This window comes from Syngnathoides biaculeatus, chromosome 15 (assembly GCF_019802595.1).
Source record: "Syngnathoides biaculeatus isolate LvHL_M chromosome 15, ASM1980259v1, whole genome shotgun sequence".
NCBI lineage: Eukaryota > Metazoa > Chordata > Actinopteri > Syngnathiformes > Syngnathidae > Syngnathoides > Syngnathoides biaculeatus.
Window position 1 is genome coordinate 8,540,001 of NC_084654.1, and position 24,293 is coordinate 8,564,293.

General features: G+C 40.9%; 2 protein-coding genes across 6 annotated transcripts in view; one reads left to right on the plus strand and one right to left on the minus strand.

Annotated features, from left to right (window-relative positions):
* Nucleotides 1–18,942, minus strand: part of daam2 (dishevelled associated activator of morphogenesis 2) — a 111,449-nt gene extending 92,507 nt beyond the window's left edge. For all 3 annotated transcript variants that reach the window (XM_061842912.1, XM_061842914.1, XM_061842913.1), the window contains exon 1: nucleotides 18,737–18,942. The gene's annotated coding sequence lies outside the window, so the exon portion shown is untranslated. The remainder of the gene's footprint in view (nucleotides 1–18,736) is intronic.
* kif6 (kinesin family member 6) overlaps nucleotides 18,116–24,293 on the plus strand; it is an 85,957-nt gene continuing 79,779 nt past the window's right edge. For all 3 annotated transcript variants that reach the window (XM_061842916.1, XM_061842918.1, XM_061842919.1), the window contains exon 1: nucleotides 18,116–18,699. The gene's annotated coding sequence lies outside the window, so the exon portion shown is untranslated. The remainder of the gene's footprint in view (nucleotides 18,700–24,293) is intronic.

Here is a 24,293-nt window from a genome sequence, read left to right on the forward strand (position 1 = left end):
AGTAGTGGTTAATCAGACTTGAAATGAAGACCTGAACATGTCGAAAAGTTTGTGATTGCACACACACAAAAAACTGTCTCTTCCTAAAATAGTTACATTTCAAATTGTTTACAAGGTCCTTTGTCTCAGAGATATAATTTTCCAGTCAAAATCCAATTCAGTCATGCAGCTTTCTTCCTGGCACCAGGCAGTCATTTTAAACAAAACAGTGAAATAAATCCCCTCCTTGCTAGATGTCTGTTTCTAAAATACTGACCAAGTAAATGGATTACAGAGAATTAACATTTTTAGGAAGTAGGGGCTAATACAATCAGGTCATTCAATGAGAGTGTTTCCTAAATAAGTTAAAAGCAGAGATAAGACAGCTATGTGTTGCACATCACAACAGAGAACATTAAGCAAGAACTCTTCCACATAAATATTACCAGTAAGGAAATATAACTGTAAAACCTCTAACAGGCTTTATGAACACACATATTACAGCTAAGTTCAACAATCCATCAAACAGGTTCAACGTTGTATTCCTCAAAATGTGAGGAAACTAGAAAAAAGGACCACTACGAACACAAAATCGGGGGACAATCAATACACACTTTTACAATTAAATGCTATTTATGTTAAACGCTCAAATTGGGCCAACATTTGTTGTCCCATTGCAGGGTGGAACAAAAATGTGGGTCAAACACCCCCCACATCAAAACACTTTTTTCCTTTCTTGCATCTTGGTTTCCTTCCTCCTCCTTCATAAGTCTGACACTGTTTCCCTCACGAGACAATACAATTAAAAAAAAGAAAAAAAGTGAAAGTTGGTATGATAACCACAAAAGCCAACAAGGCTCCATTCTGTGATGTCAAGACCTTGCTGAAACATTTTTTACAGTTAATACAATTCGAGACCCATTTCATTTGTATGATCAATAATTAAACTCCAGTGAGAAAGGAGGGAGGCGGGATGGCGATGCAAGTCAGTAACAAGAATAAAACTATCCACCACCAGCAGTAGAAACATTTAAAACTCAAAGCCAGCAAGACTGCTTCCAAAGATTTAGCCTCATCCTCTAGTTTCACTGCATAGAGTGTTTGAACAAGTAGACCAACCTATGCTGGTGCGATGCATGAAAGAGTTCATCCATTTATTAATATTCTTCTGCTTATCCAAGGGCAGGTCGCGGATTCTTATTCGAGCAGTTTCTCACTCAGCTGTGAACCACTCCAATGAGCATTGGAGATTATAGCTTGATGAACCCAACAGAACCACATCATCTGCAAAAAAATAAATGCAATAATGAGAGGCCACTGCATCGGACACTCACTAAGCCTTGGCGACACCCAGAAATTCTGTCCATAAAAGTTATTAACAGAATCTGTGACAAAGGGAGTCTACCCTCACTGGAAACAAGTCAAACTTACTGCCAGCAATACGGACCACACTAAGACACTGGTGATACAGGGACAGAAGAGCCCGTATGAGCCCCGACTATTGAAACGCCCCCACAGGACTCCCCAAGAGATACGGTCGAGCACTTTCTTCAAGTCCATACAACACATGCAGACCGGTTGGGTGAATTCCCATGCAGCCTTGAGGACCCTGCTGAAGGTGTAGAGCTGGTCCACAGTTCCGGGGCAACGACAAACTCCTGACTGCTCCTCCTGAATCTGAGATCCGACTTTACACCGGACCCTCGTCTCCAGCAACAGACCTTAACAGGGAGGCTGAGGAGTATGATGACCATGTAGTTGGAACACACCCTCTGGTCCCCCTTTCTACCTCAGTCTGCTAATGCAGTGGCAAAGTCCCAGATGTCCACGTGGCATTGCAGGGGTGTCTAACCAGGACAGCCCCACAACTTCCAGAGCCTTTAGAGGAACATTCGGTCATTATTTTATTTTCTGTTGCGTATCCTTTTCAGGACCTGACTGAATGATTGATATTCAAACTCTCGGGCAAACTTGGAATGTTCGATTTACAACTAATTTTAGGAATAGTGTACACTGTGTATTAGAAAATTATTTTCAGTAAAATGGATTCCACTGAAATGGATGAAATGGCAATGTACTGAACACCGTGAGATTTATGATTAGCATCTATGTTAATACTCAGAACTCAAAATTGCATGTCTGCATACTTGTAAGTGTACACAACTGGTTCACACAAGGACCTTTTCCTTCATTCTTTTGCATCAGCCAAAGCAAGATTTTGGCTGCAACGGCAGGAAGCACTGTCATACTCCATGTAGTTTGCTTGCATTCTTTTATTTGTATAATAATGTGAACATAATAAATGGATACATATAGTTTTTTTTCTTACTTTAAGTGGCCTGCAGGAAGGGGTGAGAAATTTAGATTGCATTCGCTTTCCTGCTTTGCACCTCACTGCTCCCCAAACATCCCTGGGTCTATGCTCAGTTGCCAAGGAAACCTTTCAGAAAATCCAGGTTGAAGGTCTGGTGCTAAAACAATGTACGCATGTACAAAAATAAAAACAATTGAGCATGATTCCAGATAATATTCTGTTTCCAGAAAATATGCCACAGGAAATACTGAAATCAATAAAATGTCCAAATATGTTTTTATCTCCTCTAGTTTTCCTTCTAATGCTTATCGCTCATCATCAAGGAAGAAGCTTATTGGTGTTAAGGCTTAACTGATGCGCAACTCACTCCAATCAGTTAGAAAATCTTATTTAATTCTCATTGCCTAATGGGATTTCAATCCATAGATGGAGTCCAAGTAAGCCTACATATTATTAGAGCCCTCCCTCTTTGTATCAATTGACCACTTTTCTCCACTTACTAAAAGTAAAAGAAATTCCCTTCAATGTTCCTTCATTATTTAAGATGGACTAACACTGGGTATACATGGGTGGATGCTGGTTGGCGTGTTTAATCAGTTAATAAAACTTTTATGTCTGCAGTGGAAGTGCAGCCCGTCTGATTCGGCTGAGCCAGTATCTCCGCTTGCATGCCTTCAAATACATGTGGTCAAGGGCACAGATCCATTCCGGTCGTATCCCTGCCACCGCACTGACGCTCATCCGTTTCGGCTTTCTCCAACAATCCAAATATCTTTCAGTCTGCTCAAACAACATGGCACCGCTGATCTATGCAACTGTCACACAATGTAAGGTATTTGGTTGGGACGGGCTTTAAAAACATGTAGCCATCTCAATGGCTCCAAGATTGGGGAAACAATCTAGATTCAACTACAATATGGAAGGGGCAGATTTTCCAATCTGCTGAAAAAGAGAAAGATTCTCAAATAATTCCACTTAGAGCTTTGATCCCTGTACTGAGACAGATGGATTGGCAGACAGTGTTGTGGCCCATGGGTTAGTCATCTCTATCATTGCATTGTTGGCAGAATGGACCTTTCAGCACACGTGCAGAGCTTGTAGTTTTAGCTATACTGGCACTAGAAAATTACAGATAAGGCATCATGACAATTACTGCCAGCATCATACTAGCAGAGATGTGGTAATAGAAATGAAAGAAAAACCTTCAATTTCAATCAGTGGTGGTACCTGATACAAAATGGGGCAGTCACTCTTACAAACTATATGAATGGAGATACAGAAATTGACCAAAAATAGCCTACATTCTCTAGTTCATGGTTGGGTCATTACTGTGTGCTCCATTGGCTATTGGTGTTTGTTCATCCACACACTTCCTGAATTCTGATAGCAAATAGTTTCCTTGTTTATGATTGGAAGAACAGGGAGGGGAAAAAAGTAATAAATTTAACAGACCTCTTTGTAATGCAAAGGAGGGTGTTCTGAGTAACTATGGAGAAATTGTCAAGGGTTACTTGATGTCCACATGCAAAATCTAACATGAGAGTGACGGTGTGTACATGTACATTTAACAGGCTTCCTCACGCTGACTTTCCTCCTTCCCATCTGCAAAAACTTGTATATGTGACTTGAAAATTTTCATCAATATCTTTTTACTTGAGGTTGATCGAAGAGGGACTGTATGCTCAATGCCAAAGAACAGTGAAAGGAAGCAACAGTTAGGGGCTTTACTGTGCATGAAAATATGGGGAAAAGAATGGCAAGTCAAGGGCTTAGAGACATTAGAGAACCACAAACAGATGCTAAAACTGGTAAATGGAGCGTTAAAATGCTGTGCAAATAAACACCTTGCCTTTCAACAGTCTATTTGAAGTGAGCCTGTGTGAGATCAAGCTGCCTCTCCAAAAGGATAAAAGCAAAAGAACCCATTTCAGCAACCCTCTCAAGAGACAGACTCCTATTCATAAGGCCTCTAAATGCTTTAACTGTTTCCAACCATGCGGTCCTTCACTTGAGAAAAACCAGTTTTTGATATAAATAAATAATTAAATAAATAAATAAATAGTACTACCAGTGATGAAGGATCTATGGCTCAGGCCCAGTATTCTCATCCATGTTCATGTTTTGTTACGATAGCCAAAAGACAGACCAGTTTATAATCATTTTTGGATCCCCACCTGCGTAAGTAAGTTTCTTTCGGCTTGTACCTTTCGGGGTCGCCACAGCGTGTCAAATGACGCATTAGGTTTTGAGCGAGAGCCAGTAGTAGAAAAGGTGCCTGACTGCCAGTGATGTTTACCCTATTTTAGAGCTTTAGACTGCACAGTTGTCATTATTTTATAATATTTAGAAAATAATGTACATGAGAAGGTAAGGACACCATATTATATAGACTCAATTACAGCGTTAACATTTCAAAATGTTGTATTTTTTGGGGGGGTTTATAGGAATCACATAAAAACTGAAAATTTGAAAAGTGTAGCAAATCTATACATATGACGAAAGAATATATTGACTAGAAGAATGGATTGACATCCAAATAATGAGGCGATTCCAGCAGCATACACGGCACAAAAAAACATGTCTCATTAAAAAAGCTGCACACCTATTTTACCTTAAGATTCGATATCTGGCTTTGGATCAAATGCTTGCTCCACACAGCTAGTCAATGAAAACAGTGTGGCACATTCCAGAACGGTTTTTCAGTAACACCCATGTCTCCATTTTAGTCCCCATCTGAAGTGATTCATTTGAGGGCAGTGTTACATTTCTTGTGCAAGACCTTTTATCGCATTGCTGAGACACCTAACTAATCTCCCATTTCTGAAAAGAAACTGCATTTACAAGTCTATGTCACAGTGGAAGGGAAAAGGGAGGAATTCTGCTACTTCTAGTACCACTAGGGGTTGCTAGGAGAAGGGTCCCAGAGCAGTGATGGGGCTCAGTCTCTGTGAACCAAAAAGGCCCTCCAGGGAAAAGACGGTCTAAAGAGCGGGGAACTCTCACGAATGTCAGAAAACTTTCCCACAATCAAACACACTAACGGATTCATGCAGGGCAACAAAAAGAGCCAAGGAGAGGGAAAGGAAATTAATGTGGAATGAGGAAGATCTGACGGTTACAATAACAGGGGCCAAACGGGTTCATGTTCAGCTATACTGCTTGTAGTCATACTGTTATGTATGTGTAAAAACGGCTATATATAATAGTATGTACTATACTATATGAGCAGGACACATTAATTATAAACTGGCATAACTCCTTTGGGCTGGTACTTAGTTGACAACAAAGGATCACAGTCACAAGATTCGAAGGTAAACTGGTTCAGTAAATTAATTTATGCTCAATTATGGCAATAACCAAGGATTCCTGCATTGGTCAAATTGAAATTTGTAGGCTTTTTTGAGTAGCAGTAGCTCATCTGACTTGAGATTTGTGTGTGGCTGGAAAGAAAAGAAAAATAGAAACTTTGGAATCTTTTTTCTGATTACTCTTGAGGTGCCTTTGAGCAAGGCACCAACCCCACCCACCCAACACTTCAAGATTCAAGGTAGAGCACTGTTTGCATGCCCCTTTCACTCTGACATCTCTCTTTGCATGCTTGCATGGGTGTGATTCAGGCCTGCACGCAGTGTACAACACAAATGTACAGTACATCAAACCCCATGTTAAATTTAAAGTATAAAATATTAAAAGTGAAAATAAAATAAAGGAAGCAAATGTTAAAAGAGGAAAGGAACATGAGTTTGTCAATTATAAGAGGTAAACATGGTAAAGTTTTGCTGCTAAACTAGGTGGGACACGACAGTTAGACACAAATTATATTGAAGATGTCAGTGATAAAACATACATTTTGCCTTCACTGTTGTGACGCCATTCACGAGCACTTCAAATTTCCACTTGCAGTCAAACAAATTGGAGGCAGTTGGCAACTCAGAAAAAATATTTGCAGAACATTGCACAAAAACTCCCTCAGTTGCATCAATGGGTGTGTGGTGGTCTCAGGGATGAGGGAGGGCAAATCTAAAATCATCCGTCCGCCTTCTGTCCATTTTGACTGATGACCTTCCAAAAAGATTACATTAAAATTTAACATGCATGCCCGCCTTGTTTCCACTGGGTCAGCAACAGTCTTCACTTCCTTTTATAGAAGCAGCCCCCATCCCACACTGGATATTATAAATAAGACGTAGGAATGCAGAAAGACAAGAAATAAACATCCAATTTGGTCTGTTATCTGCACCCAGCTGTGGGATTTAGAAGACAACCTTTCAGGATGATGTAATACAGCCACTGAGTTACAATTATTAAAAGGTTCTAAGAATTTGATGGCGTAAACCCAATAAATGTGGACCATGAGTACAAGGCCACTTAACAATCAACTAAAATAGTTAACGGGCAGCAAATGCCAGGAATATCAAATACATGCTCCCAAAATTAGTTTGACTTCCCAAATGAGAACAAAACTGATCAATCTTCAGGGAAAGTCCAACTCGACAGGGAAGCCCAGGTAGTAATTTGATGTTGAAAGAAAGAAATACAGACAAGGATCACACAGGTACATTTAACTGCATAAACAAAATACTGACATATTATTGGTTTTGGGCAACCTTTATTTCTGATCTACAATAGTACTGAGTAGCACAAGTCCGATTCCTGATCCAATAGTAAAAGCATGCTTCAGTGGCACAATGAATTTGAGATGCGTAGGTGAAGAGGAACCTGCTGACACTGTGGGGATGACGTTATGGAGTTTTCATAAACTATTCCACATGTGCTCCAGATCCCAAGTGAAAGAGCTGCTTTGTGCTCAACAAAGTATCAAGCGCACATGTCGCAAATGGAATCCCCCCCTCCTCCCAAGTCACCCGCAGCAACCAATCAGTCAGCTTGCTTCGACTGACAAAACCAATATGGTGCTCTCTCTGTAGCTAAGAGTAATATTATTATTATTATTTTTATTTTTCAACCTTCATTCTGCAATCTATCAGTGAAATCTAAATGCCTGGAACTCCATGGAGATATAGGACCCAAACAACAAGTAAGTTGTAAGGGGTGTGAAAATGTGTGTAATTTAAAGCAAACTAAGACTGGGAACAAGCATGAAAAAGTAGGGTGTAGAGAGCAGTCACTTCAAGTCATACAATTATGACCAAGTGTTGACTCTATATTAGGAGCCGTGTTTTTTGCTCATTTCAATATTTTATATTCAACAGAGAGAACAGAGACTTTTTGTGTGGTTAACTCAATTTTCATGCCAGTTTTCTACAGTAGATGGAAATATGATGTTGGTGGGCCTTTGCTTGACATTTAAAACAGACTAGTGTGGACATGACTGGGATGGAGCCCTATGGGTGAACAAACCAGTGCAATCTGTAGGCCAGTCCCAAGCCCGAATAAATGCAGAGGGTTGCGTCAAGAAGGGCATCCGCCGTAAAAACTGTGCCAAACAAATATGAGCGTTCATCTAAAGAATCCCATACTGGATCGGTCGTGGCCCAAGTTAACAACGCCCGCCCCTGGCACTGCTGACCTGCAGGGCGTCGGTGGAAATTCAGCAAACTGTGGGTCGAAGACAAAGAGGAGGAAACCGGATCCGTCATCAGAAGAAAAAAAGGAATGGACAGAGCCTACAACAGAGTGTAGGGACTTTGAATGTTGGAACTATGAAAAAGCTCAGGAGTTGGTTGACATGATGATTAGGAGAAAGGTTGATATACTGTGCATCCAAGAGAGCAGGTGGAAAGGTAGTAAGGCTAGAAGCTTAGGAGCAGGGTTTACATTATTCTACCACAGAGTAGATGGGAAGCGAAATGGAGTAGGGGTTATTTTAAAGGAAGAGCTGGCTAAGAATGTCTTGGAGGTGAAAACAGTATCAGATCGAGTGATGAGACTAAAATTTGAAATTGAGGCTGTTATGTATAATGTGGTTAGCGGCTATGGCCCACAGGTAGGATGTGACCTAGAGTTGAAAGATAAATTGAGAGACTTGGTGGTGGAACCCCAAAATACAGGGAGTCATACAAGGAAAGAGGTTAGCAAAGAAGAAGTGAAAAAGATACAGAGGACTGAGGAGAGGCGAAAGGAGTCCATCGAGATGCAACGTAGGGCAAAGGTAGAGGTGGCAAAGGCTAAACAAGAGGCACGAAAGAAGGAGAAAAGGATCTCTACAGGTTGGCCTGAAGAATCGAAGAACAGTGTTCTAGTTCCCATTTTTAAGAACAAAGGCGATGTTCAGAGCTGTGGGAATTAAAGAGGAATAAAGTTGATGAGCCACACAATGAAGTTATGGGAAAGAGTAGTGGAGGCTAGACTCAGGACAGAAGTATCTGCGAGGAACAGTATGGTTTCATGCCTAGAAAGAGTATGACAGATGCATTATTTGCCTTGAGGATGCTAGTGGAAAAGTACAGAGAAGGTCGGAACGAGCTACATTGTGTCTTTGTGGATCTAGAGAAAGCCTATGACAGAGTACCAAGAGAGGAACTGTGGTACTGCATGCGTAAGTCTGGTGTGGCAGAGAAGTATGTTAAAATAGTACAGGACATGTATGATGGCAGCAGAACAATAGTGAGGTGTGCCTTAGGTGTGACAGAAGAATTTAAGGTGGAGGTGGGACTGCATCAGGGATCAGCTCTGAGCCCCTTCCTGTTTGCAGTGGTAATGGATAGGCTGACGGATGAGGTTAGACTGGAATCCCCTTGGACCATGATGTTCGCAGATGATATTGTGATATGCAGTGAAAGCAGGGAGCATGGAGAGGAACAGTTAGAAATATGGAACAATGCACTGGAAAGGAGAGGAATGAAGATTAGCCAAAGTAAAACAGAATATATGTGTGTGAATGAGAAAGATGGAGGGGGAAGAGTGAGGCTACAGGGAGAAGAGATAGCGAGGGTGGAGGATTTCAAATATTTAGGGTCAACAATCCAGAGCAATGGTGAGTGTGGTAAGGAAGTGAAGAAATGGGTCCAAGCAGGTTGGAACAGCTGGCGGAAGGTGTCTGGTGTGTTATGTGACAGAAGAGTCTGTGCTAGGATGAAGGGAAAAGTTTACAAAACAGTGGTGAGGTTCTGTATGTTAACTGTAACATCATCATCATCATTCATAGCATATCATCATCACTTACCATGATGTACGGATTAGAGACGGTGGCACTGACGAAACAACAGGAAGCAGAACTTCAGGTAGCAGAAATGAAGATGTTGAGGTTCTCGCTCGGAGTGAGCAGGTTGGATAGGATTGGAAATGAGCTCATGAGAGGGAGTGCCAAAGTTGGATGTTTTGGAGACAAGATTTGAGAGAGCAGACTTGATGGTTTGGACGTTCAGAGGCGACAGAGTGAGTATATTGGTGGAAGGGTTCTGAGAATGGAGCTGCCAGACAAAAGAGCGAGAGGAAGACCGAAGAGAAGGTTTATGGACGTGGTGAGGGAAGACATGAGGGCAGTTGGGGTTAGAGAGGAAGATGCAGGAGATAGGCTAAGATTGAAAAAGATGACACACTGTGGCGACCAATAACGGGACAACCCTAAAGGAAAAGAAAAAGAAGTGTGGACATGACTGGCATATGCCATTTTTTCTTGTCCTTTGAGGCAGGTATGAATGAACCCCATTGACTCTTGTGAGAAAAAGCAGATAAGTAAATGACCAATAAAATTAATACAACCTTTCAGTCTCCCTGTCAAAAATTTCATTCCACTCTGAAACATACTGTATTACCAAGGAAGAATATTTTTTCCAAAGCAAATCAGAAAGAGCATGCAGTCGTCTGTACCTAGTCGTTGGTGCCTTGGAAATTTCTGTCATGCAAAAACAGTACTAATGTAGTTTACAACCTACAGACCCCTGAAAGGCAAATAATTCCCCAAAACATTGACAGCAATCATTAGGTGTGCACATGCTCCCAGTGTTTAGCTCTAATGACTGAGGATCCAATTCTTAATGCAAAATGCTACTTCTACTGATGTCGCAAACTCCTATGACATGGCGTCCGAAAAAAAGACTGGTAAAACTAAAATTACACCACAGGTTAGAAACATGTGAGCCAAATTAGTACAAGCTGCGAAAAACTGTTTTCAAAAACACAGCAGTGGCCTTGCCGTGCAAAAGCCTAGCAAACAATGAAACATACTGGGTGACAAAAAAAACAGGTCGCAAGGTGTCTGGCCCATGATAGAATAGCTGTGATTGACAAGGAATTCATTGGCCAAAGTCGGGAAATTGTTTTACTACATCTGGAATAAGAGGGATAGAAATCAGTGTAGGATTGAGAGTGCAAGAAACTGTCTCATATGTTTTGTAATACATCACAAAGTGGAACACCCCCCCCCCCCATTTAATGATAGAGTGAGTGAAGACCAATATTAAAATTGAACTTCACAGCTGGTTAAGCCACATTCTCATTTGATGCCAATAGGTATTTGCCATTTTGGACGTTCCTGATATGCAGCACTTCCTGTCTAACTAAGAACACAACTATCAAAGCAGAGAACAGCTTCGCAAATGTCTACAAGTTATAGACTAGAACCTGTTCCACGCCTGTTGATTATAGCTGCATAATTGCGGCACCACCAATTCATACCTTACTTAGGAAACACAGCAGGGAGGAGTGAGTGCACGGTATGGTGAAGGTTTATGGAGGAACCCCTGGTCAACAGAAGGACCGCAAAGAACATATATACCTTCTGAATAGTTTTCATTCTCCAATGGACTGAAGTACTTTTCATCTTCCGGACTGCAGAGGCCATAGTAAGTCCAGTGCCCCTTGAGGGTGAAACATCACATAGGCTTTTGCATGTTGTGGTATCGTTAACAGGCTGACGATGGCTCAATCTTGCTAATAGTGCAGACACATCTGATCCATGACACTTGCAACGACCCCAACATTTCAGTTCCATATGATGCTGACAATCAACTTTCCCATATTTTGTCAATTTCTATTGGCAACAAAAAAAATAGCACACCATACCCCCATGTTTGAGGAGGTTTTCGAGTTCAAACATTAGGGTTAGGGTTAGGTTAGCTGCTGGGAGTCTTATCTTTGAAGGTGGTGGCTTCCACTATTACACTAACTATAGTCATCACAATGGTGCAAGGGTGACTCATTAGTTATTAAATAATTTATTTACTTCCATGTTAGTCATAAATTACATTAAAACAGTGGCTTTCAAGTTGGGGGTGTGCCGTCATGATGGTGGGGGGCATCAACTATTATGAAAACTTTTCATAAAGTTCCACCCTGCTACTGTTCATGTTTTGTTGATTCCCAAGGAATAACGTTCATGGAGGGTTCAGCATCCCCCCCACTCACACACTTGTGCCACCCCCCTCCTGGCTGGGGAAAAAAAATAAAATAAAGCTGGGGATGTGAAAATAAAGCTGTAGACAATTTACTGTACTGTATTCATAAAGTTAAAGTCTGAGTGTTAGGGGTTAGTGTTGGACAGGACATTATAAATACCACCTTCGAACAAGGAGTGGGAGGAAAAGGCTTTCGGGGGCTGTGGGGAGATGGGGGTGGGGTCGTGGTCACTTTAAACAGACACAACATGAGGTGTCTGGAATAAGATTATGCCTAGACAGCTAATTACACCCAGACTTCTTTCTTAACCCCCACGATAGAGACTCCAATAACCCTACAAGCAGCTTACATGGCCAGCACATAGAGGATGAACAAGCACAAACAGGGATGAGCAAACAGCAATACCCAAGTTATGTGACTAATAATTCTCGATGATCAGAATGTGTACCTTAAACTGGCACAATGTCCATAGATTCGGACAGAACTAGCAACTAATCCTTTCAATCAAAGATTTGGCTAACCCAAATTGTGTATTCACATATTTAAAGTCCAACTGACATCAAAAGCATGATTTTTAGTATGTTTTTGATTAAAAAAAAAAAAGAAAAGAAAAAAAAGGCAGCCGGAATGTATCCATCTGTTTTTTCACCACACATCATTTTGACGTATATGGCTTTTTGTAACTCCCACCGTGGAAATCGAGGGATTTGTTTTGGAGAAGAAGCAGGAAGTGACGTTATTTGCAGATGCCCACTTAGGTGGGTTTGTGTGTTTATACCAGTTTTACCTGCAGGAAGGTAGCTCTTTGTTCCTTCATGTGAGGCAAAATGTGGTTGCTGTCGTTGTATTGCTGTATATTGCTTGAACACTCGGGAGGATTGATTCACTTTTCACACGTTTTCAAAAGACCCGGTTCGTCGTGAAAAATGGATTGCACAGGTGCAAAGGACGAGAGCTTTGTGGGTTCCAAATGACAGAACTATTAAAGAAAATAATAGTTGGGGGGGGGGGGGACGTCGGCATATTGGGGAACTCACATACCTGATCCACTGAATAGAAATGCGCACCATCATATTCATTCCACCTCACAATTATGTGCAGCACAACAATAGTGCAGTGAACAGCATATCACTACGGTGACCACATTAGATATGAAAACTTTTTACTTGTCATCTACAGTTCCTGTTGGGTTTAGGGTATCACTTAAAGAAACTTTTTTTGGAGCTTTTAAGAGATTACGTATGCCTCCCAAATTTAGTAGACTTAGGTGAAACATACAGGCAGAGCTCCTTCATTGGAAATTAGGAGATGCGCTACGTTTTGTTTTGTCTTGTTTTGGGTGTGTGGGGTGTTGAAGAGCTGTGTGACCCAACGACTCAGAATGAAAAGCTTAACTTTTCATCTTCAATATGATTTGATAGGTCACACAAAGTTTGAAAACGAGCTGCTCAGTGGGACCCTTGTTTATAGTAAACTGTTGTTTTGTCTTCCTTCCCTTCCAGGAATACAGAACTAATTGATTTTATCATGAAGAATCGTACTTTGTGTCACATAACGAATTGAATGGGAGAAAAACAAAGCATGACATTTCCTGAACATTGCTCGTCTTTTTATAGTAAACATTGACATCAAACAAAGAACACTATATAGTGATTTTCCACCACAGCTTTCTCAATTCTTTTAAGAATCGTGGACAAGTTACGCTGTACTCCACTAGCTTGATGCTACATGTAGACCAAACCACTCCTCACTGCCCTGTGGCAGAGAATCTTATACTGGGGAGACACCATTATCAAGTGCAGTCTTCTTGATGATACCTGTTAACATTTCACCACCCATCTAAGCAGGCTTCCAAGTCATCTTTCCACCCCCCAGTAATGTGCATACAACCCAATTCCCTAAATCCTCCCTAGTCAGCAAGGGTACAGCCAGAAGCAGCACACATCAGCCAAGGGGCTTTGTTACTCTTGGACCAGACCTATTTTTCTTTCCTCCCTCCCTTCTGAAATGCACAGGTAGCTGGATGAGGATTGCGCCTGCTAATCAAAATACTGGACCTAAAAATACTCCTGCCAAACTCCTGCAATAGCCTTTCCTGATGATCTAGAGGGCAAACCCCTTTTGTTTCATATGCATCATTTTACAGTTTTAGGGCATCAAAAGCTTCATGTGATTGCAGCTATACTTAGGGATGTACGGTGCACATAGGTACACATTGAAAGATTTATCTTAAAGAACTTTGATGTTCCTTTTCTGCTGCATACTACACAACTAAATGCCTCCTTAAAATCTGGGCCCTCGATTCCAAATAAGATTTCACAGTTTTTTTCTGTGCTGCAGTGTTTTTTTAAAAAAGGGACACAGGAATAAAAATCTAGAAAGTGTACATTTTACATTTAAAAAGAACAATTCACAAGCACTTCCACTTCATTCAGGTCTATTCGCCAATTTTAAAAAAGGTTTTAAGTGAAAAACTTTTTGCATGGGTTTTACTCATTATGCTGTGTGCATCTAGCAATGACGAAAAGTTCCTGATAAAATCTATCCATCATCAATCTCCACAGTCCAGTGGTATTCAGTGGCCTGCCTATTTAGAAGATCAACAAAAATTTCATTTTTGTGACATGATCTATTTCATCTTAAATAAGCATTGGAGGATCAACAGGGTCTTACATAACACTCACAAGGAACACAGTAGCAATCCATAAGGTGGAATGTGGGAGATGCTAACAACAAATTCTGTGTGGAGGCAGAGAAGGAGGAGTGGGGGATAACTGTGAGCTTGGCATGGTGCACTGCTTGTAAACCCGGTCAGCTGAGTAAGAGACACATTGCCGCATCACTGCCAGATGTTCAGTGAGATTAAATGGCTCTTGATACCTCCCCATCCTCTTTGATTTACAGATTAAGCTTTAAGAGCTATGGAGGCCTGGAAGTAGGTAAACATCCACTGTAGATATTCTGAATGCAGTGTTAATTTAAGAACAATGTAATGAAACTAATGGGCTGACTGAAACAGATTTGTGAGAAGTGTCTTGATCAACTCCTGATATTCAATGAAGAAAGAGAGACCACTGGTTTACGTTAACTCGCCACAACATCGGGGTACTCGCACAATGAAATAAATTCAAAACATGAGCTTTTAAAAAGATAGTACTACTACTCAGCCTTGACTGAGACTCACTAAACTACTAAGTCAAAAGCATTTATATGTTGTAGGTCACAGACAGTGTATTGGTTAATTCACTGAATCCCCATCTTCTGGGTGCTATTATTGCGGGGGGCTTGACAAAGCAACTTCATCCACTGGACATCGGTGTAAAAAGAGTGTACAAAGTGAAGTTGCGAGGGGCGTGGGAGCGATGGATGAGAAATGGCAAACACAGCTTTATTAAGACTGGGAGACAGCGTGGAGTGAGTTACGCCACAATTTGTAAATAGATTAAACCAAACTCAGTTTTGCTCCTGGTGGTGTATGCATGCTATCGTATGTTTTAAGCTAGTGTTGCTTGTATATGGTTTGTGGTGCTAACCATGAATGTAAATAGCGTTTGAAGTGCATGTTTTGTGTCAATTATTTCTTCACTCATCATTTTAGTTGTTTTGTTGTCTGCTGGTTGTGGTGTCCTGTTTGCCGTGGTGTAATGATTTTGGATTGGTGTGACTGTGTGAGTGGGGATAGGGTGTTGACTGGTGACTTGCTTGCACTGGTCGTAGTGTGGAAGGAGGTGGGGAGGAATCAGCTTGTTCTTCTGCTTACAAAGGTACAATTGTGCCTCATCGTCTCGTGAGGGCCACCATGCCTACGCCCAATAATACTGTCCGCCTTATGTATGTGTTAAATACCGAAATTGCAACCTCAACTGCCTTTTAAAACAATGCACCTCATGGTCACAAAAATACAGTATTATATTACGCTGAAATTCTATCAGAAGGTTTGGAGAACAAAGTTATCTAGCTATCACTTTTCAACTACATTTGGGTCACAGATGAACTAGAGCCTATCCCAACTGACTGGGTGAGGGGCTGGGTACAGAATGGGATGTTAGCCAGTCAATTGTAAGTCACCTCTAAAAAAAAACAACTACTCACATTCACATAGACAGACAATTTTGAGTCTTTACTTAACCCAAGAAATGTGTTTTTGGAAGTGGGAGAAAGCCAGCGAAAACCCATGCTCGCACACCAAACTCCCCAAAGCTTCGAAGGTCAGTGCCCAGATTTAAACACGGGCATCAGAACTGTGACACACAGATGCTCATTTCTCAGACACTATGTTGCCCAGAATAATTTTACTTCACAGGGCAGACGACCAGAAGATCTCGACCTGAAGGCACCCCGGAAAGACAGCCGGTATTAGCCCCAATCAATGACAAAGCACTGTTTTGAGCACAACAACAACGTCGGTTTTGGGAATCCCCCGCACAACACCTCTTACTGTTGTTGGCTGGTAGCTAGTTGAGGCCTCAAGAAACGGCACCTATTGGTCCATATCCAAATCAACAACACATCTACAAGCAGACACAACAATGACAAGGATTCAGAAATCTACCTTAAGGGGCAGCTGACTAATAGGCTTATTGGAATACACCCACAGCACAACAAAATAAAACACAGATCACTTAAAGAATGTAAAAAGAAAAACAAGAAGACGGACAATGAATGAAAAAATTTAATAGTGGTAAACTGGGAATGGGTATCAAACATGAGATAAAGTAAGTAGTGATACCAGTTTTTCCAAAACCCAGAAAAAAACATTGTACATTATTAGCCAACATTAAAGAGGAGAGCAACTAATAAGCAAGTTGAGACATAACAATAAACACTCTTGCACTCACTTATTTTTTCTCAAAATATTACGGTGATTTAGGTGACATCCCATTCTTAATCCATAGGGTTTCGGTCCAACCTCTGCAGTTAAAACATCTTCAACTCTCCTGGAAAGGCTTTCCACAAGGTTTAGGACTGTGTGCACGGTAATCTATGACCATTTTTCCAGAAGCACATTTGTGAGGTTACACATTGATGTTGGACGAGAAGGCCTGTCTCACTCTCTCACTCAAAAAGGCGTTCTACAGCAGTGATTCCCAACATTTATTCAGCCAAGGCCCATTTCTTACATTGGAAGAAAATCTTATGGCACACCAACAAATGGAAATGTCACAAAAAGTGGATACACAAGTTTTATTATACACTTTATGCCATCTAATAGAAAAGCATGTATCTGTTCTGTCTGTCTTCATACACTGCTGCAAAGATGAACAAAGATAAATTTTCTGGTGTACAGTATTTTGACCATTTGATATTTTTCTGGCAGCACACAAGACGGGCTCTCAAGGCGCACTAATGTGTCACAGCATACTGGTTGGGAATCATTGTTCTACAGAGTTGAAGTCAGGATTGCGTAGGCCAGTCAAGTTCATTCATATTAAAGTCTCTCATCAATGTCTTTATGAACCTTGATTAGTGCACTGAGACAGTTGCAAGCATGTTGGAACAGAAAGGGACAATGTCCAAACTATTCCCAGGAAACTGGAAATGTCCAAAATATTCACCCCAGAGCTCCAGTGAAAGGAACTCTTCAATGCTTTATAAGAGATTTTGGACAGTCTAACAGTTTGGGAACCACCCCGTTGTGTTCCAGCATGTCTGTGTACTGGTGCACAATGAAAGAGACCATTGAGGGAATTTGGCATTTAAGAACTTGAGAGTCCTGCACGAAGTCCTGCTCTCTACCTGATAGGACACCTCTGGGCTGATTTTGAATTGACAGTCACTCAAGGCCTTCTCATCCACCATCAGTATGTGACCTCACAAATCTTCTCCAGGAAGAATGGGCAAAAATTCCCATAAATTCACTCCTAACCCTTGTTCAAACCCTTCCTACAACAGTTGTTCTTACAGCTGCAATTGGTAGACCAACACCATATCAAACTATATGGATTTTGTCATATGTAAGTCAACGCAGGTGAGCAAATACTTTTGACAAAACAGTATACTGTATGTCTGATTTAATTTAAACACAATACAAACATAGTGTATGTCACTATGGAATATTTCAGTTTCTCATATTGGCAGAATAAGGCCTTCGTTGTCAAATGATATCAACCTCTATTCAATCATCAGCTTGGTCCATCCTTACTGGTTTGTCATTTGTTTTTTGGAACAGAAAGATGTTGTACATTTCTTTGACCTTTCTCATAAATGGCAAATATTGTATAACATTTAACAAAACAATGTGCAGGATTGAAGTTGTTTCAAATGGCTGCTCGCAAAGATTCCATACAATGCTCAAATGTTGAGTTTACTGGCATGGGCATCTTATAGCAAGACAACCAAAACCAAATGTATATGCTGTTTGGTTGGATTTTGGGTTATTTATTTTTTATTGGTGTGTGGTTATTTGGCATTACATTTCATATTTAAGAAAATAATTTTATTAGCAGTCACCTAGAGACGATCCGGATAAATTTCTTATATTCGCATACAGCAATAGTTAATTACGTTTGTATGAAATGGCCCTCTAAAGACGTGAAATGATTCTCCTAAATTCAAACGGAACTTTGCTCAACCTTCATTCACTGTCTGACATGGACGATTGTTAATAAGGATGTAGAGCGCCCTCAATGGGCACTCGACGGAACCATCGTCAATTTAGAAGAGTATTCTGCAGACTGCAAATATAAATACGATGAGCATCTATGTAAAGTCAGCTCGTTGACATTTTAGCACATATGGGAGAAAAGTAGAATGGTACAACGACTAGTAAAAAAACCTCAAACAATCAAAGGTTAAAACAAGCTAATGCTAACGTTTTTTAACGGCCGGTGTTCGTAGCTAGCCGTTGGCATAGTTTTCCACATCAAAGCTTCGAAAAGGCGTCGCGTGAGCATCCACAATATTCCCATTTTCATTTTTCAAAATCATGAATACGATCCGAATCGGATTTCAAAATGCAAAAGGGTTGCCAAACGCAACAAAAGCCTTCAAACGAGTGCCAGCTCTACAACGACCCCAGGTTCGCTGCTACCTTCCCGGGTGATGAGGGCACAGCCGGGCGATGACAGAACCGTCCCAACCGGACCAACCTCAAGCTGATTCACCAGGTAAATTAAACGAGTTGAATTCTCAAAATGTACTTACCGTCTCGGTTCTTCACGTAAAAACCAGGTTCGGATGGGTGAGAATGTTGTCAAAAATAATCCCTTGATGTTGTGACCGGATGAATGTGGTGTGGCAGAGTGGTGGTGATGTCTTGCGTGTACTGAGCTGCCCATTCAGCCGAACGATAGTGAACTGCAGAGGGACTGTCAAGTGGGGCAAAACAGCAGCACCACGCCTCCCTTCTTAAAGCGACCACGCTCTCTGGCTCTGTGGCTCTGTACGTGCATCAGTGGATCGAGTGAGGGCGTGTTTGAGAGATGTACCCTATTTCTTTTGGAATGGGTGCGTTAAGAATTCTGCATTGGACATACTGTGGCTCAAATAAAATCGCAATCGTCTCTTGTTGCTAGGATGTTTTGAATATGGGGGCCCTTTATATTGTTCGCAGGTTTTTAAGGAGGCGGCACGGTGGATCAGCTGGTAAAGCGTTGGCCTCACAGTTCTTAGGTCCTGGGTTCTGTGTGGAGTTTGCATGTTCTCGCCGTGCCTGCGTGGGTTTCTTCCGGTCACTCCGGTTTCCTCCCACATCCCAAAAACATGCAACATTAATTGGACACTCTAAATTGCCCCTGGGTGTGATTATGAGTGCGGGTGTTGTCTGTCTCCATGTGCCCTGGGATTGGCTGGCAACCAGTTCAGGGTGTACTCCGTCTCCTGGCTGTTGACAGCTGGGATAGGCTCCACCACTCCCTGCAATCCTTGTGAGGATAAGTGGCAAAGAAAATGGATTGATGGAGGTTTTTAAGGATACATCTGGGTTACCATGGCGCCTAACTGGAGGATTGGAGTCCTCACATTGCAACTACAAAATGACAAATGGTTAATCAGTCTTTGGGAAGTCACTGGAGGAGATTGGAATGAGATGAGATAGCGCTAAAATGAAATCTCATTTTCAATATTCCTCATTTTCTATGATGCTATTGCGATGTCAAACAACTTCCGCTTTTGAAGACAGTCTGTACTGTTTGGGTGAATGCTAATAAACATTACAAAGGTTACAGGACTGGACACCAAGCTATTTTTTGTTTTATCGTAGCTTCCCTAGCTACATTTTGCTTCTGCATATTGCGCTTCATGTATTGTATGGTGCATTTGCTGATTAATATGTCTGGGGTTATGTATGATTTGGTGTGATATATAGTACTGTATTAACCTATTTAGAGCCCCTTGTTTCTTTTTTTATTTGGCATTTTGGTTCTACCATTTTTTTTATCCATCCATCCATCCATTGTTACCGCTTTTCCGGGTCGGGTCGCGGGGTTAGTAGCTTCAGGAGGGATACCCAGACTTCCCTTTCCCCAGCCACTTCTTCCAGCTCTTCCAGAGGGATCCCGAGGCATTCCCAAGCCAGCCGAGAGACATAGACAAACCCCTACACCACAATAAGGTGACGGCTCGAGGAGGAGCCTTTTTTTTTTTTTTTTTTAGAGATTTGCCATTACTTGGAAACACTCAATTCTGTTACATGTTGCACATTTATATATAAAAAAAAAGTAAAAAGAAGGTTGCGGGGATAGTCTCGTGCCTCTAAGCATTTAATCCTCTGAAATATGAGGAAACCAAGTGATTGACTGTGTTTTGATCCCCACATAGCCCATAATCCTTCATTAATTGCACATTCTAGGGAACCACTTTGACCTGTGGCTCCAGCAGACATCAAATCTAATTTAATGTGTTTGAGAAAGATCCATGTCCAGCTGTGCTATTTTGGTGCATGAGATCATTTGTCAGCATGAAGCAGTTGAAAGAAATTAGTGGAAATTGATGGTGCCTAAAATAATTTGATTTGTCGCCATGAAATAAAGGATCACTCACATTATTAGGACAACTTGGGTGGCTTTAGTGCTGTCCCAGTATTGTGTTGTATTGGTCCTCAAGTCTCGCATGCCTGTGGTGATTGGAATTTTTAATAGATGGCATTAATTTTGTTTCTGTTTTCGGTGAATCTAATGATGACATTATGTTTTAGTTCAACAAGAAGCAACAGTTGGAAGAAATAATCTCATGAGGCTAAATGGATAGCAATAACCAATTCCTTCTATGTTGTTAAATTTACTCAAGGTAGATTTTGCATAAGAACGGTTACCAAAACTGATGATCTGGCCTGAAGACAAATGATACAGATACAGACATGAGAAACGTTATTGGAATTATATAGCCCAATAGATTAAGAGTAGCCAGAATATATTATAAAATTTCATTAACTGTGTTCCTTCAGTTGAGTCTTCCAACCTTCATTAAAACAAAATCACATGACTGACCATCAAAATAATGAGTCTCGTCTTAAAAGATAGGGTATAATGTTTTGTAATTGTAATGATTTATAATTTTGCAGATGCAAAGGCACCAGGGTATTTCCCAGATGACTGGGGGTTAATTCAAACCGCCGGGAATTATCTAATTCAATGTTATAAAAATAAAAAAGATGCTCCAAGAACGAATGAAGAACAGAAGCAACAGAATCAACTGATCATACCGAAAGAGTAAGCTATGTATGTTTACTGCAAAACGTTTGATTAATCAGGTCATTTTGCAACCCTTGGATAGACTTTTAGGGAGCCCACAGATGTGGTCGCATGCTCATGCAAGACCTTCCATCCATCCATTTTCTGACCCGCTTGTCCTCACTGGGGTTGCAGGTGTCCTGGGGCCAATCCCAGTTGACTTTGGGGAAGAGGCGATGTACACCCGAAACTGGTTGCCAACCAATAGCAGCCTGCAATACCGTGTTTAAAGATATTGAAAAATTAATGATATTGCTGGTTGGAGGACTGCACATCAGTCTGGGCTGTTGCCTGGGTGGCATTTAGTTGCCCAGACATATTGCTATGTGAGGCACAAAAAATGTCATACTGGCTAGAAAATTACAGTACTCAAGTCATTCTGTCTGTAATCGTTTGCAGTATGTCTGGATTTTAGAGCAAAAATCCTGGTGTTGAAAGACAGTGAACCAAAGGCTTGGTCTGTCAAAGCCAAGATGGCATTTTCCAGTAAAGGCCAATCATTTTACCCTTAGGAGGAAACCAAGGAAAAGGAAGTATTACATCCCTTTAATGTAGTCAAACCAGGTGGAGGTTAAATCTATAATCCAGAGCAGATATTAAAGAGAACTTGGACTTTTGTCAGAAAATGACACCAACCTTCTTCTCATTAGATTACCTTGACTTTTTACGATGTGTAAATAAGACAGATTAGAGTTTTCTTGACTTTCCCATTATTTGGAACATATTTAAGTGAAATATTATACTACTCAATGTAACCTCTCTGTCACTGTGAGCAGTGTCCTCAGAGTGACACTACCATGAATGAAGTGGTTTTCCACTGAAGTCAGTAATCAGGGAAATCTGTCTGAGCTTTAGCGTCACTCCAGGTTTACACTGACCTCAGAGGAACTAGTGAGGAATGGAACCAAGCAAAACCACCACAGAAGTATAGTTTTGAACACATAACTGTTGGGACTTCTCTTGGGAGGAGAGGCATGCTCCTGGAGGTGTTGGTGTGTCATATCTCTACAGTATGAAAACATTGAAATAATTTCCAACTGGATCATGTTTTCACTCAGTCTTCACAAACAGCCAAGAATAATTTAGTTTGTCGCATGGATCAGCGATTGAAGATGTGCCTTGAATTGACAGGGTTAAATATGTGAAAAGGTCTACTCAACGCCGTGTAATCTCAAGGGTGCCATGGAAAACAGAAGGCTTTCACAGACGTGTGCATTGTACATGCAGTATGAAGGCCCACACACGTCCGCAAGTACTGTATATGTAGTCAATAAGATTAAATGTCTAGTGATGGAGAAAAAATCTTGGCACAGAACGCACAAATGTCAATAAACCTTCAGTGAGGTTACATTGGAACGATGAAAGCTGATTACAAACAGTGTACTAGTAAATGAGAAAATTAATTCTCTGGGTTCCATTAGTGGCATATCCATACAACTAATTGTGTTTTTCTGTTTGCAATGGTGTCAGCTTTTATGTGATCCCCAAAGTTTAAACTGTACAACTCTGACTGTTGTAGCATCACCTGAAATATTAACTGAGAGATTACCGTCACCAAAAACCTAAACCACAGCAATTCAAAGTCAATATTTATGTTTTTTTTTAAAGATTCTTAATTGTTCAACTGCAATATAGAAAAACTTTATATTTTTTTTAAACTCAATTTCATCCCATTCCATTTTCCAAGCCGCTTATCCTCACAATGGTTGCGGGAGCGGGGGAGCCTATCCTTTTCCAAAATGCTCCAAAATTAAATGTTATTTTAAAATGTAATAAAATAGTAATATACTGGATAACATGAATAGGCCACTGAGAGTTAAATGTATCAGAAGAATAACGTTAAAATCATATAGAACACTCTGACAGACAAACCTCAATTATTATAAAATAACTTTGAAAGAAACCAATTGTTACACTCAATGGAGATTCAGATTTCATTTTGTCATTGGATTAACTCTACAGATGCATACTTTGGCCCAATGAAATTTTGACAAAAGACACCTGAACTACGCTTATCATCCTAATAAGCAACAAAGTCAAACCTTTGCGGTACAATACGTGATGGATTCTGCCAAGGAAAGGAAAGGAAAGGAAAAAGAAACTGTATCGTTTCTTATCCTCGCAGTCCAAGTGATGGCAGCAATCATGCTGTCAGCATGTACATGTTATGGAATTTAAATGCTCATTATTCCATTTCAGGACAACAACCCTATAATTTTGAATCAAGATGGCCAACATGTTAGCAGTCATGAATGTTTTCATCTAATTACCTGTTCAAACAAGTATCCTCACGAGGGTTGCAGGAGTGCTGGAGCCGATCCCCGGATGCGGAGTACAACTTGACCTGGTTCCAGCCAATCGCAGCGCACATGGAGACAGACAACAGTCGCACTCACAATCACACCTTGGGGCAATTTAGAGTCTCCAATTAATGCATGTTTTTAGGATGTGCGAGGAAACCGGAGTGGCTGGAGAAAACCCACACAGGCACGGGGGGAACATGCAAACGTCACACAGGTGAGGCGGGGATTCAAACTCCAGTCCTCAGAACTGTGGGACCAATGCTCTAACCAGTTGCTCCACAGTGCCGCCTGAAATGAAATAATACGCGACTAAATAATATGAAATTTAAATGTTTAAGCCTGATTTGAAAAGACACTCAAATTAATACAGTAGTAATGTTGGAAGAAGACCATAAGCATCTCAAATGTAAAGAAATTCATTAATTTTAATACTTGAATTAGTGTGCATGTCAATCTACTCAAGAGAATGTTCTTTGCGTCCAAGTGCAGTTGCTTCCTCTTCTCGGATTATGAGTGCTGGCTGGAACTGGAGGGGTGGGGTCTCAGGTTGGTGCTATGGAACTGGGTGGCGTCCTGCATGATAGGCCCAATGTGCAGGACCAATGCCTTTTAATCATTCACTTAGCACACTCTTACACCATTCACTGTAAATATTTATCTAAATATTTTACCTTTTATTTTTTTCACTGGTCACATACAACTATTTGGGGTTTCTTGTGGGGCTTGATG